The sequence below is a fragment of the Papio anubis genome, chromosome 12, assembly GCF_008728515.1.
Source record: "Papio anubis isolate 15944 chromosome 12, Panubis1.0, whole genome shotgun sequence".
NCBI lineage: Eukaryota > Metazoa > Chordata > Mammalia > Primates > Cercopithecidae > Papio > Papio anubis.
The window spans coordinates 83,698,162-83,716,246 of record NC_044987.1 but is presented as its reverse complement, the minus strand read 5'-3'; the positions used below and the strand labels follow the sequence as shown (position 1 = coordinate 83,716,246).

Genomic DNA, 18,085 nt, shown 5'->3' with positions numbered 1-18,085 from the left:
AAAGTGACATACATGTTTGAAATAAAATATATTAAACAGATAAATATGTATTCCAATATCAGTAAATGGTACTTGAACTACATTCTAATAAATAATGTTCTGAAGTTATTTCATAAACCATAGACATAATATTTTCTCTGCTGCAAATAAATGCTCTGTGAAGCAATATGAAGAATAATTTTTCTAGAGTATGACTTTCTACCAATCATTTACACTTGCTTCTCCTCTGTTTGCTTCACAAATTTTTATGCATCTTATTTGTTAAGTTTGTTGAATGCACTGAGAAAAGTTTTCATATTGAAAATTTATACTTTTAAAACTTTATGTATTACTTAAACATTTTTTTTCTTTTTTTTTTTTTTTTTTTTTTTGAGACAGGGTCTGGCTCTGCCACCCAGGATGAAGTTCAGCAGCATGATTTCAGCTCACTGCAACCTCTGCCGTCAGGGATAAGTCATCCTCCCCCTTCAGTCTCCTGAGTATCTAGGACTACAGGCATGTGCCACCATGTCTGGCTAATGTTTCTTTTTTTGGTGGAGACACAGTTTTGCCATATTGCTCAGACTGGTCTTGAACTCTTGGGCTCAAGATATCTGCCTGTCACAGCCTCCCAAAGTGCTGGGATTGCAGACGTGAACCCCTGTGCCTGGCTGACTTATTTTTAAATAATTTCTGAAAATGCATAAAGCTTAATTATGTAGCTTGGTATATTTTCAAAAATGTATACACTTCTGTAACTATTACCCAACTCAAGATAAAAACAAACAAACAAACAAACAAACAAAAAACATTTCTTTCACTTCGGAAATCTCCCTTATATTTCTTATCATTTCCATTTTATGCCTTTGTCCCAAAGAAGTACTCACTCTTCTGACTTCTAACAGTACAGGTTAGTATTTTTAGCTCTGAACTTTATATAAATGGAATTACACAGCAGATACTATTTTGTGTTTAGCGTATTATCCCACCAGACATAAGTCACCAAAAATCTATTTTTGCACTATTTTTATTAATTATTGACAATTTAAGTTATATAGTTATAACAACAATGACCAGTAGCAAAAATAGTTATATCATTAAGTGCAGATGAAATTTGGCCAGCACCTATGACTTAGGTTTATTTAGATAATGAGATTTGGAACATTTTGAGTTGATGACATTTAGATGAGATTTTGGAATTAGCTAAAAATTAATGGGGATGTTAGGATTAGGAGAATAAATTTGGCACACGAGCAAATATAAATTTTGGGAGAGACATAGGGATGACTACAGTAGGTTGAATAGCACACTCCTCCAAATATTATGTCCACACAGAACCTTAGACTATAATCTTATGTAGAAGTAAGGTTTGTGCAGATGTAATCAAGTTAAGATTGAGTCTTACTGGACTAAATTAGGCCCTACATCCAATATGTCAAGTATTCTTACAAAAAGAGAAGAGACACAGACATAAACACAGGGGAGAAGGCCATGTGCAGATTGACACAGAGATTGGAGTAATGCTAATGGTTGCCAGGTATTGCTGTGAACCAGCAGAAGTGAGAAAGAAACAGGGAAGAATTCATCCCTAGAATCTTCATTGGGAGCATGGTCCATGGACACCTTTATTTCAAACAGCTAGCTTCCAACACTGTGAGAGAATAGACTTCTGTTGTTTTTAGCCACTATTTGTGGCAATTTGCTACGGTAATCCTAATAACTAGTACATATGTTTTTAATTCTGTTGTTAATTTTTTTTGCCTTTGCTACTCATGATGCTTTATATCCCAATACAATTTAAACACTGTCAGAAAAGTTAGTGTCTTTCTAAAACATCTGTTTTGAGAATAACTTTATCTAACTTAAAAGCATTTCATTTCTTAAAGCAAAGTTCATTATTCTGGAGCAAAGTCTTTTAAAATCAGGAATCAATCTACTGTGTTATTCTCATTCCGTCATTTACCTACTTCTCACTAAATCTGTGTCTTTCCCTCACCTGCTCTCTCTCTTTCCTCATTGCTACCTGGGCACATGCTGATTATCTGCCCTGCTACCCATCTTACTTTTCTATACCAAGGCCCAACTTCAAAGCATCTATACCATGAAAATTTCTGTATCACTTGCAATTGGTTTTAATCTCTTTGGTATTTCTGTTGTGATTTACACATGTTATTTCAGCAGCTGCTATATTGCATTTTAATTCTTTATGTAGCAAAGCAGGTTTCTTTATTCTTTATTTCTGCCAGATCATGGTATCTGCTAAGATTAAAGCAACCTAGTAGGCTTTGTTATTTAACTAAAGGCACACTGTCTCTGCTTTTTAAAAATCATATGACGTTTCAATTTACTAGCTATGCTAGTAGGAACAAAAGTTCTGGGTGAATTTTTATACAGCTTCCCTCAAACAAGCCCACTGGGGTCATACAACCTTCCTTCAAGCTGTACATCTGAAAGGTTGTCCTGCTTTCCTTTCTCCCCCATCCCTGCCCAAGATCAGAATATGACTATCACCCTCATGTCCCATTCTCCTAGGTTTTTATATGTGCATTATTCAGCCTCCTCAGACTCTCCCTCAGAACTGTAAACATAGAAATATTTTCATAACTATCAGTTATTCTACCAATGACGTTCTTATGAAGACCTCACCCAGGTTTCCGGACTACTCTCACCTGAATGGGTGACTGATAATATCCTCCTCAGAGCTGATGTCCTTGGATTTTCTTTTCTACATCTTCCTAGAATTTATCCTTCATGTCTCCCTGTCTTGAATTCCCTGTTTCTTGGGCCTCTGCACATTCTAGGAGCTCATTAAGTTCCTGGCCAAAACCTTTTTGTGTATTTTTCTCATTTAATTCACACAGTACAATCATATGTAGTAAATTGTCCTATTATCACAATTTTACAGATGAAGAAAATAAGGCTTATATAAGAGCCTTAATACTTTGCCCAAAGCCACACAGCCAGTACACTTGGAGTTAAATATAAATCAATTTCACTTCAATGTAATGCTCTTAGTCCCTATAATTGTATCAACAACAATAAAAGCACTCTCTAGAAAGGTGTTTTTCTAATTTTTAAAATTCATATTGTCATGGCAACTTAGTGAACTATGCCAAAAAATAGTTCAGGTACAAAGAAATCATGACCTAGACTCAAACATACCAATGAATATAACTTCAGCTCTTTTCTAGAAGATCTATTGCAGAATACTCATAAGAATATGAAAAAATGAGAAGTTGCTACTTTTATAGCAGTTTTGACAGCAAAAAATGCACAGAATACATTTTTTATAATTTGCTAAACATGTTTGAATGTTTATGTTTATGTTTAAAATATTAATGTCAAAACATCATTTCTAAATCATTAAATTGCTTGAAAGCTTGAGTAATAGGTAAAACATATTTAAGACTGAATTTGCTGTTGACATTGTCTAAAAATTTGAAACATTTTGCTTATATGAAACATTATTTTTACTAATACAAAAATCCACTTTTGTTTTAAATTGTAGGACTAAAATTTGTTCAGATTGAGATGTAAAAATAAAAAATAATGCATATGAAATATATTTTTTTCTAAACAATGATAGGTCTTGTATAGTAATCCAGTATGTGATGCATTAACTGGAAAATGCAGAGAAAAGGAAATATTAACCTATAAAAAATGACTCCACTCAGTAGAAACATGTGTTTTATTACTTTCTATTTTTATTTGTGTAGAATGGCAAACTATATGTGCTGTTGTCTCAACATTATAGACAGCTGCATTTCCATCCCAGATGTGTATCTATCAGCTGTGTGATCTTGGTCATTTCAACTCTTTGCATAGGCTGTTTATTTGTCAAATAAATGATAACTACTTTTTTTCAGGGATGATAAGTTTAGACTGCAGTAAAATAATAGTGAAATTAACAGAGATCATGCATGCAGAAATTTATTTTTCTCATTTACAAATTTCTAGAGGTATATCATCAGACATTATAGCAGCTCTGCTCTATGATTCCTGGTGTGTGACTCCAATTCTCATAGTCCAAAAAGGCAGCCCCCACATTTCATAATTGTGAAGATTTCATGAGTAATAGCCCATAAAGTGTATATTACATTTAAATAAATGTCAATAAATGTTAGATTTTCATATACATCTTAAAATTCCAACTTGCAGTAATCTACTTATTAATGTGAGTTGTTAAACACAGTGAAGACTTTTTCTTCTATAAAATAACCAAATGTGTGTAACATTTAAAAAATATTTTGTTTTGCAAAAGGTCGGTGAAAACATCTTTGATCCTCCATTGACCCATTGGCCTTTGGGAGCCACCAAAATAGACCAATGAACCCCTGATGATATCCACAGATGAAGTTTATTTAATTTTTATTCACTATAAAGTGTACTGTTAATTCTATATTTTTATTTGTGCAATAATCTATAGAGAGATTATATGCTAGAATTTTGTAAATATATCTAATAATAGAGAATGTGGGTATTTTGTTTATATTCATGATTACATTCATATTAAGATATATCATGATTTATGTGATGGTTAATTTTAAGTGTTCTAATTTTAGGTGTTAATTTTAGAGTCCTAATTTTAGGACTCTATTAAGGTACCCCCAAGTAGTTGGCAAAGCATTATATCTGGGTATGTCTGTGAGGGTCTTTCCAAAAGCGATTGTCATTTGAACTAGCAAACTGAGTAGAAGACCCACCTTCAGCCTATGTGGGTGGGTACCATCCAATTAGCTGAGAGCTCTGATAGAACAAAAAGACTGAATAAAACAAAAAAGGCAGTGGAAAGGCTAATTCTCCATCTGTCTCCGGAACTGGGACTCTTTTCTTCCCTGCCATTGAGAATTAGAACTCCAGGTTCTCTGGCCTTTGATATCCACAACTTATACCAGTGACGTGCAGAGTTCTCAGGCCTTCAGCCTCAAACTGAAAGTTTGATCATCACCTTCCTTGTTTTGAAGCATTCAGACTTGGACTGAGTCACACTACTGGCTTTCCTGATTCTCTGGCTTGCAGATAACATATCATGGGATTTCTCAGCCTTCATAATTTTGTGAGAGAATTCCCTCAATAAATCCCTTCTTATCTATCAATCAATCTACCTATCTATCATCTATTATCTATTTCTCTATCTGTCCTGTATATATTCTATTGGTTCTGTCTCTTTGGAGATCCCTAACCAATACAATTGGCAATGATTTTAGAACAGTTGAGCTAGATATTGCAAAGGTGTATGTATACCCAATTAAACAAAACAAAGACAACTCTCTTGTTCTATAGCACTCAAGCCAAATACAAGCTTTGAGATCTTGTTCAAGTTATATAATTTCTATATGCCTCAGTTTCCTCCAAAGTAAGGATAATAATGTCTATCACATGAATTTGTAAAGCAAACAGAACAAGTTGATATGTTAAATATATAAAAAGATGAGGATTTCGTCTTCTTATTTAACAATTTGCTTTACTCCATCAATTGTAGTAATTGTGATAACAACACAGAAATTTATTTTTTATTATTGGTTCTCAATGGACAGTTACATATGTTGTAATGCTAACCTTCTCTTCACTGAAAAAAACAGCTTTAGAGTGTTACCAAGACTTGTCTACTTTACACAAGCATTTGCAACTGCTCTCTGGGAGATTTTAAAGTATGAGCTATCACTTCCTAAAAGATAATTATTAGAAACCTTATTCTCTGCATCATATTGAAGTCATAATAGAAAAATGTGTTTTCTATATAATAGCATCAGAAACTTTGTTTATATATTAAAGCAAAGCAAAATTGTTTATCATATTAAAATATCAGTATGAAACTTATTCCCTGCTAGTTTTTCTAGTACTTCCCTCTTATACTGAATTTTTAATGAAAATTGTATAAGTAAAATGTTAAGGAAATTATACTGTAGTAAATTAAATTTTCTACTCCCAGAAAACATATTTACAAGCCTTAACTCTCAATACCTGTGAATGTAACCTTATTTTGAAATAGAGTCATTGCAGATATAATTAAAGAACTTGATATGTGATCATCTTGGATTTAGGGTGGACTCTAAATCTAAAAAACAGAATCCTAATAAAAGGAAGAATAAAGATATTTGAGACAAATCAGGACACAAATTAGAAAGCTATGTGAAGATGCAGGTGAAGATTGGAGTGATGTATCTATGAGCCAAGGACCCAGGAATAGTAAAAGCTATTAGCAATTAGAAAAATGTAAAACACATTCTCTCTTAAAGCCTTTAGAAGAAACTAACAATGTCAATACCTTGATTTTAGACTTCCGACCTCAAAACTGTGAAAAAATAAATATATGTTACTTTTAAGTCACCAAGTATATAATAATTTATTATGGCAACTCTAGTGAACTATTACATATATCTAATATATATTAATATTTATTTACTTTTGTGGTCATAATTCAAATTAACACTGAACATTGTGATAATTTGTTTTATGATCATTAAATGGAGACCATCTTTTAGTTTGGGAACTACTGGTATGAGAAAAAAAGTACTTCTGGAAAATGTAAAATGAGAAATTACAGTAGGCTAGAAGAGTGGAAAATGGGGCTGGAAGGAACCTGGAGAACATCTCTTCCAAACTTCTTGTTTTATAGATAAAATATGCAATCAGACTTGGGATGTGATTGGTTTTTACTTTACTGCCACTTAATTTGCATGGTCCCTTGCTTAATAGTTCCAAAGAGAGGTTAAAAAACTTAAGAAGCAAAGGAATGGAGTGACTGTTTAATCCATAGACTAAGTGGTTTCTTCCTCAATATATCAGTTTAAACCATATCTTAATGATCACAGAAATCATTTCTTCAAAGTTTCCATAACATACAAAACTGCATTTTAAAAGAAGCAAAACAAAAAACCAAACATCTTCCTTGTCACATCAGAGGTTGCTAGATACAATATAAAAAGATCACTAATTTTTACTTATAGACCAAAAATGCTTGTGACTTTTGTAACTGGTAAAGTTTTCTTTATTGAGATCTTTGTATACATGTGTTTCTGAAAGAAAAGATATAAGGAGAGGTATTTTACAGTAGTTTTACCCTGTAATACCCAAATACTCTTTTACTCCATGGGGCACTTCACCAACATTTTCATTTTTTGTCTTCATTTTTTTGTCTTTATAATTGATCTCCAGGCTAGTTGAGCTTGGCACTAATGCACTGTGGAGCACGGGTGGCTGGTTGCTAGGCAACCTCACTTGAAACAGCAACATTGCTGGGCCTCTTACCTATGAGAGTCTTGTCTGGGGAGAATCTAAGGCATTAAACTACTTCTAATGCTTTTCTCCTTAGGTCTCGAAACAAAACGAACAAAAAACAGAGATTTGAATGAATACTGAAGGTATTTAAAAAGATTATCATGATTTTTTTAAAACTCAGAATATTAATGTCTTGTTCTCAAGCTTTAGGCGATATCTTTAGAAACTTCCTTTGGCAGTTTTTAAATATCAGATTAATGTTGTATTAAGGTCTCAAAATACGAGCCAAGCCAAGAGAATTTTTTTCTACCCTATATTCAAAGAGTTCTTTGAAATAATGTATTGAACAAAGTAAGCTACCTGCTCACTGTGAATAAAAATAAAATAGTTCTATTGAGATAGAACATGCCCCGTAACAGTGTTAGTAAATGATATTAATTTAAAATATACTATAATTTACTATATTTAAGGAACAACACATTTGATTCTATTTTGGGGTTTCACTGACTATTCTAAACCACATCTTCATAATTGTTTATGTAAGTGTTATACATTCAAAGTCCATTGTGAATATTAAGAAATATTACAGGGCTGTTGTAGCATTTGATGATTCAATTTTATTGCTACTTCTATTAGGTAAATACTGATTATGATCTAGTCATGGGGAGAGAGGAAGGCTAAAAATTTGCCATTAGATTTGGTTCATCGTGAAGGTAGTAAACTTTTATTCTCAATTAGAGGAAATTATCTCATCAAATAGGAGATAATTCCTCTGGGAACACATGGACACGATTTTATTTTCTTTAAAATCATTGTGCATTTCCTCCTCTTCTAGTGTCATCTCAACACAAGAGAGTTGATTTGCTAGGAAATGTAAAACACCTTTTTAAAATGTGGTCTGCACTACTAAAACAATTCTCTTCATTTGTGTGTGTGTGTATGTGTGTGTATTTTCCTGGAATCCAGGAGGTGATGAAGAAACATTCACTTTTTACTAGTAATAGTAAATCATTTACTAGTAATAGTAAAAAGTACTACCATTTATGAGTAGCAGCGAAGGTCAAACAATAGTACATATGTGATTCTCCCAGGGCTTTCCCCAGAAGAATATGTGTAGATAACAGACAAACGCAATTTTGTCTATTTGTATAGCATATATATTTTTTTCTTGTGCTCATATGTATTTTCATACTCTGTTAAACTTTTGTATTTTTATTATGTACATATTTGAGAGTAGCCTTAAAATCTAGTTTATTAATATTTGCAATGGAAAGGTAATATGGGCCCTTAGTAAGGACATTTGTCCCAGTAATGGGATGGACATTTGGGTTGATTCCAAGTCTTTGCTATTGTGAATAGTGCTGCAATAAACATACGTGTGCTTGTGTCTTTATAGCAGCATGATTTGTAATCCTTTGGATATATCCAGTAATGGGATGGCCGGGTCATATGGTACTTCTAGTTCTAGATCCTTGAGGAATGTCTATACTGTTTTCCATAATGGTTGAACTAGTTTACAATCCCACCAACAATGTAAAAGTGTTCCTATTTCTCCACATCCTCTCCAGCACCTGTTGTTTCCTGACTTTTTAATGATTGCCATTCTAACTGGTGTGAGATGGTATCTCATTGTAGTTTTGATTTGCATTTCTCTGATGGCCAGTGATGATGAGCATTTTTTCATGTGTCTGTTGGCTGTATGCATGTCTTCTTTTGAGAAATGTCTGTTCATATCCCTTGCCCACTTTTTTATGGGGTTGTTTTTTTCTTATAAATTTGTTTGAGTTCTTTGTAGGTTCTGGATATTAGTCCTTTGTCAGATGAGTAGATTGCAAAAATGTTCTCCCATTCTGTAGGTTACCTGTTCACTCTGATGGTAGTTTCTTTTGCTGTGCAGAAGCTCTTTAGCATTGCCAAGACAATCCTAGGTCAAAAGAACAAAGCTGGAGGCATCATGCTACCTGACTTCAAACTATACTACAAGGCTACAGTAAACAAAACAGCATGGTACTGGTACTAAAACAGAGATATAAACCAGTGGAACAGAACAGAACCCTCAGAAATAATACCACACATCTACAGCCATCTGATCTTTGACAAACCTGACAAAACAAGAAATGGGGAAAGGATTCCCTATTTAATAAATGGTGCTGGGAAAATTGGCTAGCCATAAGTAGAAAGCTGAAACTGGATCCTTTCCTTACTCCTTATACGAAAATTAATTCAAGATGGATTAGAGACTTAAATGTTAGACCTAATACCATAAAAACCCTAGAAGAAAACCTAGATAATACCATTCAGGACATAGGCATGGGCACGGACTTCATGTCTAAAACACCAAAAGCAATGGCAACAAAAGCCAAAATTGACAAATGGGATCTAATTAAACAGATTTGAATTTTTAAAAACAGCTTCCTTTTCAAAGTCTTTTCTTGAAAATTCAGTGAGTCTTTATGATGTAGTAATTGAAAATATTTGACCATAATTTTGTTTTATCTGCATTACACAATTCTTTTTTCATACAAAGTTGTACATCTCCTCTCCTTGTGAGTTTTTTTTTTTCTTTTTTTTGACTAGAGTGATTCCTTGAGTAGTAGAATCAGTAGAATATCTGAGGTGTAGTCAAGGAATCTATCAATCATCCATCAATCTATCCATCCATCCACACCCACATACATACTAGCTACAAGTTATTCTTCTGTCCCAAAAGGTTTATGAGTCATAGTTTATATCAAGCTAAATTAGGCATACTTTCTTTACTAAAAAAAAAATCACTTGGGTTTTATAGAATGGAATGAGAATTACGGAAATCTCAATAACTGGTGGTGAACAAATTAGAAGTGAGATGTAAGACATATATAATATCGAAATTCTGCTCAAAGTTGAACTATTTCAACTTTTGCTTCCAAATGGGTCCACTGGTGTTATGATGCATTTCACTTTGAAATTCTATTCTCAGTAGCATTTCCTTTGAAATTTCAAGAAACGTGCTGGATAGAAGAGCCTTATGTATGTGTATTTATAGGCAAATAGAGTTCTACTTGTATTTATAAATATGGACGGTAAAATATATAGGTATGCCTAAACAGAGAAAGACAGTACTTACTATAGACACAAACACACACACAAATATAAATATACATGACTTCCCTGTTGACATAAAATTTAAGCATGCTGTTCAATAAAATTTTACTATTTATATCATGGTCAGTCTACCATCAAAGGTTATTGCATGCCTTATAGCTCCCCTTAAAACAATAAGTAAACAAATTAATGTTAACCTAATTATAAGTGGCCTATATGCTTTTCACATTTTTAACTGTAGAATTCAGAAATACATAGTTTTCTGTGAATTTGTGTATCATTTATTTTAACTCAGAACTATCCAAATGAAATATTTTTTTAAAAAAACTGAGCCAAAGTGTTTATTTTGAAACTAGAGCTGTTACTTGATTGCATTCCTCTAGAACTAAACTTGAAAATTTTAATTTGGCAAAGCAATTCAGATTTCCACAAAGAGGTTTACTCAAACCTGATAAAAATTCTTCCAGGGAAGTGAATCAAAAATTATATTATGATGGATTTTCAAAACATAACATCTGAAATTATTCTCCTTTAACTCTATGGATTTGTTGATAATATCTTAAGATGAGGGGTTTTTATTTTATAAATTATCTACTAATTACAAGGCTGTATACAGTTTGGGTTTTCAATACATTTTAATTATTATGAATGTTTTTAGTGAGCAGATATACATCCCTTGAAACTCTCTTATCTTTTAATATAACTCCCCTAGCATCAGAAAAGCATATTTACTTACAATCTTTGAGTTTGTTTCTACTTATGAAAAGTGGTTTTATAGAACATTTGTGCTGAAAGTGTATTGCTACTGTCTGAATGTGTTTCTCCAAAGTTTTATGTTGAAAACTAATCTCCTAAAGTGTTGGTATTAAGAGGTGGGGTCTTTGGAAGGTGATTAGGTCATAACGGTGGAGTCCTTGTGAATGGTATTGATGCCCTTTTAAAAGAGGACTGGGGGAGTTTGTTGCCACCTTTTGCCATGTGAGAACGCACGTTGAAGGCACCGTTTTTACAAAATGATCCCTCACTAAACACTGAATCTACTGGAGACTTGATCTGGGGCTTCCCAGATTTGTGAATTTGGGAGAAGTAAATTTCTGTTGTTTATTAATTATTCAGTGTCAAATACTTTGTTAAGGTAGTTTGAATAGACTAAGACAGTGGTTTAAATCATATTTTAAGTTCTCCACTTCATTGTATTATTTGTCATTGAAAAAATATTTATTCTCAAGATGTCAGGAATTGAAATGCCAAGAATATGTCACTAAAACTATACTGAATATAGTAGAAAAAAAAATCATGAAGGAAATAAGACCAAATGCTGTGAAGTGAATTGCTCATTGCCTTGTGATGTCAGAACAGTGGTATGTTTTATTTAGTACTGTATCTCAGTGTCTAGGCTGGAGCTTTTGTTGAATAAATGGTAAAATAACTGCAAAGCTAGAGTAAAAACCTAGGCCCAGCCCCAGTCTATTACACTTCCCACTGCCTCGTGATTGCCTTGCAGATTAAAGTATAACTGATATGAATAAAGAATTCAATGACTATTTAGAAGACAAAACAAAGCTCTCTGAAACCCATGGAAATATCCAGACGCTTAGAATTATTAACCTTTTACTACAAATTAAAGATGTTCACTAATATTATCTTGTTGTCAATCTGATTTATACTGCCAGATTGAAATAACATATATATATAATTATATATATATATTTTCCATAGCGAGATATACAAATCTGCTAGTGTTTAAAGAATACATTTCTCTCATGTAATATAGTGGTTTCCTAACTGAGAGTGTACATGATGATCCCTTAAGATGCATGATGAATATTTTATTTATATTTATTTTTATCTACATTATAGAAAATTAAACATATCTAATAATATTTATATAGAGACTGGCACTCTCATACCCGCATGCTTTCTGCAGACAGTTTCATTATTGTCAATTTTGTTCCTATGCAAACTATGCCTACCGTTGCCCCCCTTCCTCTAGGTTATGAAAGTACTTAATAATTCTGCAATGTGAGCCCAGGCTGAACCATAACTCACATATATTGTTGTTACAATGAGCATGCTTATGGTTCTCTTTCATGTCTCTGAAGCAAAACACTGCTGAAAAATGTTTTTGTCTTTTCTTTCTTCTTTCAAAGACGTTATAGGAGGCTTCAGATGCATTTCTGATTCTCTGTCACAATATAGACTGTGGAGAGTTTGGGTGAAATGATTGATCCTGAAGTAGGACCCCATCAGTTAACTTGTCGTATGTGATCTCTATCTTCAGAGCTGAAAATTCACAGGGATGACTATATAACTATTCTGAGATGCAATAGAATATTCAAATATTCAATGAAGTAATTTTCCTAAAAGAAGCACCTGGGAATAGAGGGATATTTACAAAAATTTTGTGTGTTTGTTCAGTAACCATATAAAATTATTCAAAATGTATGTCAAGCTACCAAACTTTGAAATTTTACTTGAGAAACATAGCCCCAAAATTATTCATTCTATGCTCTCAAAACATTAGGATTTGATAAAATATAACTTGTATTTATAAAAGTATATTTTTAAAAATAACATTAATATTGTTATTCCTTATAAAGCCATAGTCATCTAGAGTGAGATATAAAATCTCACACTTGTGTGCATCCTTGTCCTACTAGGACTGCTAGGACTTTGACTTTTTAAAAAACATTTTCTTTCTATATCAAGCATATTATTAATTTTTTTCTTATGATAGTTTCTTCCTTTAATTGTATGCCAATGTGCAATAGGGGTTCTCTCAGATTTAAGTATACGGCTGGCTACATTTTAAAAGTATTAAGATTAGATCATGTGGCATATTTAGTACTTTTAATAAATGTAGAAAAACTTACCTCATTATAACATTTATTACTAGATTTACCTGTTATGGTTACAACTGAAAATTTGTTAAAATCCCAAAAAGTATTTGCAAAAAGATAATGATTTAAATAAAATGGATAAAATGTAAATTAGGTCCTATTGCTCTATTTCTCTTGGAGAAAAAGTGCTAATATTGAATTTGTTCTTTATTAGTATAAGGTACTTTCAGCATTCTTTATTTGTATATTGTGTCTGAATTTTCTATGTTTTAAAAATAGGCATTTCACAACCCAAAAACAGTAATGCCTTTTGAAGAAATACAACTCCCAGTAACGGCACAGAGTCTGCTAGACTGTACCCACCACCATCAGTGGGGTGAGTGCTTTCTAAAGAATTTCTAGAAGAGGTTGTGTGCTTTTACTACACAATAAACAGCACTGGTTTCCAATAAAACTTTATGGGCAGGTTGGATGATTCCTGGCCTTTCCTGTGGAGACATTAAGCATCTTTAGGGGAGTCACTTTGGTGCCCACTACACAGAGCTGCTGAATAAGCAGCAACATGACTTCAAAATTGATCCCAGAAAATCCAGAGAATTAGTTCCTGCTATAATTATTTGACATTCTTATTTGGAACCACTTTTGTCTTCTTTATTTATGACATATTAATGCTAGGTCAGGTCTCCTGGAGTAGGCAATTTCATGGATCTTTCTTGTTTGACTCTGTCTTTCAAGGTTGCCTAGATCGATGATGGCCTGTTCTTTGACAAGCATCCAAGGTCCCTGGATTTCTCCAGGCACTCATTAGTGTGACTGCTAATCCCTCTCAAGGCCCTGAGGATACTTCTTCAGAGATCCAGAGTGATTATCTGGTATTCTATCTAATCTATATTCTAAGCCAAACCATTCTAAGTACACTCAGAGTTTATAAAAATTCATCTTGTCCTTTTTATGTGATGTAATAATGGACAAACAGAAACACTTATTTGTTCGTTATCTGATTTGATTTATATACAAAAAGGATTTATATACAGACAGAAATGATATGCTTTTATTTAGGTTAGAGATCACAGAAGTTTTTCTAAATAATCAAAGTACCTTACTCAAAGGAAGTATGTCTAGTCGATAAAATTATACTTTCTTTATAACCTTGAAGTCTTAATAATATGACTATGGTTTGGGAAGTGAACACCTTTCACAAAAATATCCCAAATTATAAACGTGCTCACTCTTACTTCAGGTATTTGCTGTTTTCTGCGTAGGATCATCTTCTCTCACCAGTTATTCTTCCTTTTAATTGTGCATTTACTCTTCCCTTGGGCTGATCTGCATATTTAATCTATGGCTGAGAACAGTCTGGTAAACAAATTATGGGGAATACGAGTTTTAAACACACAGGCTCAGGAGTAATAAGCAAGTCGGTTTACTTCACATTTGGCCTGAGTTTTAAACTAAGATTGACTTGAAATCTTCCTTCAGGGACTTACTTTATTGGAAGTACATTTAGTGTGTGGAGAGTGCTATTAGTTCAAAAGCATGGTCTGTTCAACTGACTGGAGGAGGGAGGGTATGAATCTTTTATCATGAGTGTTCCTTTCTTCTTCATTGAGAGTAGAAATAGAAAACATGAATACTAAATAGAGGAGAATAATTCTAAGAAAATATATACCATGTTATTTGTTTATTTCTATTCACCTTTCAAACTAAAATTTTCATAGGTAAAAAACCTGTTGCTTCGAACTAGTCTTTATAAAATGTTCTCAAATCACTTGAGTATATTTTGCATGCATATTTCATAGTAATGCCATGGAAAGTATTTGAAAGGAATAAATTCTAGGGAGACACTGCACAGCACATAGTTTCATATACTCAGGCCTTTGCTAAAATATACACTAAAGAAAAATATTAATAGAGAGTCAATATAGCTTATTCATAGAATGTTATATTGCCCATATTCAAATCACAGCACCACGACTATCTGTGTGTCTCTGGTAGGATATTCAAGCTCCGTTTGTTCCTTCATCTGTAGAATGGGATAAGAATAGCACCTACCTTAGGATTGCTTTGAGAATAAAGTATTTAATGTACAGCCCTCAGAAGTGTGCCTGCCTTACAGTAAGCACAGGTCTATCACTTTGCACAATAGGGCACCATTTGGGTTGAATTCTTTGTGATTTGTGCCTGGTGGAACACAGCATATTATGTGACTGGTGTCTTTTAATACTCTGCTACAAAACAGTCTTGTATAGCATGATGTAAATTAACTGTTATTGTCATTTTGGTTTATGCTGGGGTGACCTTATTTCTTGGTTTGGTCATGACAGTCTTGGTTTATTTCTGTCTTCCTGATTAAATTGTTAACAACCTTTTTCATTTTCTGAATCCATTTATTCAAGCCTGTTTGAAATAAATTTGCTAGCTCATTTGTTTAGAACTTTAATATACAGTATTTTACTTTTATTTAAACCTCAGTATCTTTAGATTCAGACTGCAAGCCTGCATGGCCTATTACACAGCAATTTTCTAAAAAGATATTCACTTGGTTTGGAGCAAGTGAATGTTTGTTTGTTTCCATTGTCGCTTTTGGTTTTGCCAAAATATTCATATTCTTATTTTATAAGGCTCTACAAAGGTATTTTGACATAATTTCTTCATTGCTGATCAATTTAGTATCCCATATATAATTATCATTTCTAGACAATTGAAAAACAGGATACACTGTTTCAGCATTACTCAAAGTTTTCACATCATTACCCCTATGAAAAGTAATATTTGCATAGAAGATTTAACTGAAATAAAAGGAATTTGGAGGCATTTATAAGAAAGCTGATATGACCCCTTCAAGAAGAACTACAAACCACCACTCAATGAAACAAAAGAGGACACAAACAAATGGAAGAACATTCCACACTCATGGATAGGAAGAATCAATATCATGAAAATGGCCATACTGCCCAAGGTAATTTATAGATTCAATGCCATCCCCATGAAGCTACCAATGAGTTTCTTCACAGAATTGGATAAAACTGCTTTAAAGTTCATATGGAACCAAAAAAAGAGCCCGCATTGCCAAGACAATCCTAAGCCAAAATAACAAAGCTGGAGGCATTATGCTACCTGACTTCAAAATATACTACAAGGCTACCGTAACCAAAACAGCATGGTACTGGTACCAAAACAGAGATATAAACCAATGGAACAGAACAGAGCCCTCAGAAATAATACCACACATCTACAACCATCTGATCTTTGACAAACCCGAAAAAAAAAACAAGAAATGGGGAAAGGATTCCCTATGTAATAAATGGTGCTGGGAAAATTGGCTAGCCATAAGTAGAAAGCTGAAACTGGATCCCTTCCTTACACTCTATACAAAAATTAATTCAAGATGGATTAGAGACTTAAATGTTAGACCTAATACCATAAAAACCCTATAAGAAAACCTAGACAATACCATTTAGGACATAGGCATGGGCAAGGACATCATGTCTAAAACACCAAAAGCAATGGCAACAAAAGCCAAAATAGATAAATTGGATCTAATAAAACTAAAGAGCTTCTGCACAGCACAAGAAACTACCATCAGAGTGAGCAGGGAACCTACAGAATGGGAGAAAATTTTTGCAATCTACTCATCTGACGAAGGACTAATATCCAGAACCTACAAAGAACTCAAACAAATTTACAAGAAATAAACAACTCCATCAAAAAGTGGGCAAAGGATACGAACAGACACTTCTCAAAAGAAGACATTTATGCAGCCAACAGGCACATGAAAAAATACTCATCATCACTAGCAATCAGAGAAATGCAAATCAAAACCACAATGAGATACCATCTCACACCAGTTAGAATGACAATCATTAAAAAGTCAGGAAACAACAGGTGCTGGAGAGGATGTGGAGAAATAGGAACACTTTTACACTGTTGGTGGGACTGTAAATTAGTTCAACCATTGTGGAAAACAGTATGGTGCTTCCTCAAGGATCTAGAACTAGAAATACCATTTGACCCAGCCATCCAATTACTGGGTATATACCCAAAGGATTACAAACCATGTTGCTATTAAGACACATGCACATGTATGTTTATTGCAGCACTATTCACAATAGCAAAGACTTGGAATCAACCCAAATGTCCATCCGTGACAGACTGGATTAAGAAAATGTGGCACATATACACCATGGAATACTATGCAGCCATAAAAAAGGATGAGTTCGTGTCCTTTGTAGGGACATGGATACAGCTGGAAACCATCATTCTCAACAAGCTATCACAAGAACAGAAAACCAAATACCACATATTCTCACTCATAGGTGGGAATTGAACAATGAGATCACTTGGATACAGGAAGGAGAACATCACACACTGGGGCCTGTTGTGGTGTGCGGTGAGGGGGAAGGGATAGCATTAGGAGATATACCTAATGTAAATGACGAGTTAATGGGTACAGCACACCAACATGGCACATGTATGCATATGTAACAAACCTGCACATTGTGCATGTGTACCCTAGAACATAAAGTATAATAAAAAATAAATAAAAAAAGAAAGTTGATAACATAATTTATCATTTTCTTAAAATTTATACCATTATAAGAAAAATAAATATTAAAGACATTAAATATTGATTTACATAAAACTTCCAAATGTCGTGAATGGTACTACCTAGGTTTTCTTCTAGGGTTTTTATGGTATTAGGTCTAACATTTAAGTCTCTAATCCATCTTGAATTAATTTTCATATAAGGAGTAAGGAAAGGATCCAGTTTCAGCTTTCTACTTATGGCTAGCCAATTTTCCCAGCACCATTTATTACATAGGGAATCCTTTCCCCATTTCTTGTTTTTTTTTTTTCGGGTTTGTCAAAGATCAGATGGTTGTAGATGTGTGGTATTATTTCTGAGGACTCTGTTCTGTTCCGTTGGTCTATATCTCTGTTTTAGTACCAGTACCATGCTG

At 33.4% G+C, this 18,085-nt stretch overlaps 1 long non-coding RNA gene across 1 annotated transcript in view; it reads left to right on the top strand.

Annotated features, from left to right (window-relative positions):
• The first annotated feature begins 583 nt into the window (after window positions 1-583).
• The window catches only part of LOC103877600, a 34,178-nt gene continuing 16,676 nt past the window's right edge, over window positions 584-18,085 (top strand). Inside the window, exons 1-3 of the long non-coding RNA XR_637365.4 lie at window positions 584-7,343; window positions 13,404-13,500; window positions 13,860-13,996. This is a non-coding gene — a long non-coding RNA (uncharacterized LOC103877600). The remainder of the gene's footprint in view (window positions 7,344-13,403; window positions 13,501-13,859; window positions 13,997-18,085) is intronic.